This window comes from Nanorana parkeri, unplaced genomic scaffold (assembly GCF_000935625.1).
Source record: "Nanorana parkeri isolate BGI_ZX_2015 unplaced genomic scaffold, ASM93562v1 scaffold139, whole genome shotgun sequence".
Taxonomy (NCBI): Eukaryota; Metazoa; Chordata; class Amphibia; order Anura; family Dicroglossidae; genus Nanorana; species Nanorana parkeri.
The window spans coordinates 566,775-567,396 of NW_017306407.1; positions in this window are offsets into that span (position 1 = coordinate 566,775).

A 622-nucleotide genomic window follows, 5' to 3' on the forward strand; every position below is an offset into this window, starting at 1 on the left:
GGGGGGGGGGGGGGGGGGGGGGGGGTCTTCCCTTGCTGTGCCTGTGTGTTTGTGGAGATACACACAGCGTATTGGACTTGTGGGTTTTGTTTCATTCTGAAGGCAAATTCGGATAAAATTTTGTAAATTCGGACTTTCGGATGCATCCGAATGTCCGAATTCCAATAAGGTTGAATGCAAACGAATCCAAATGGTTTTTTCAACGACATTTCAGATAACCTGAATTTCGTTCAAAATTAAATAAAAATCGGACACGTGACTGTTGGCCAACCAGAAAACTCCATCCGAAAGATCTGAATACAAATAACAAAACACAACAGTCTTCGAAACCAAAAAATGTAAAATCCGAAATGAAACCAATTTTTTTTCCAGCTTACATGTCTACAGCTTACTAGCACACACAAGGGTGGCTCCATAGGACCCAGCAAAGGGAAAGTAGCCATCGTAAAGCAGGATATCATGGCCAGCACTCAGCTGATTTTGCAGGAAGCTAAAACTTTCAAACATCAAGAAGCAGCATCCATTGTAAGTGATTTATTCAGCATTTGAAATAGCCCAAGAACATTTAGACTGTATTATCACTTCAATTTGCACAATTGCGATCTGTGATTCTGAGGATGGT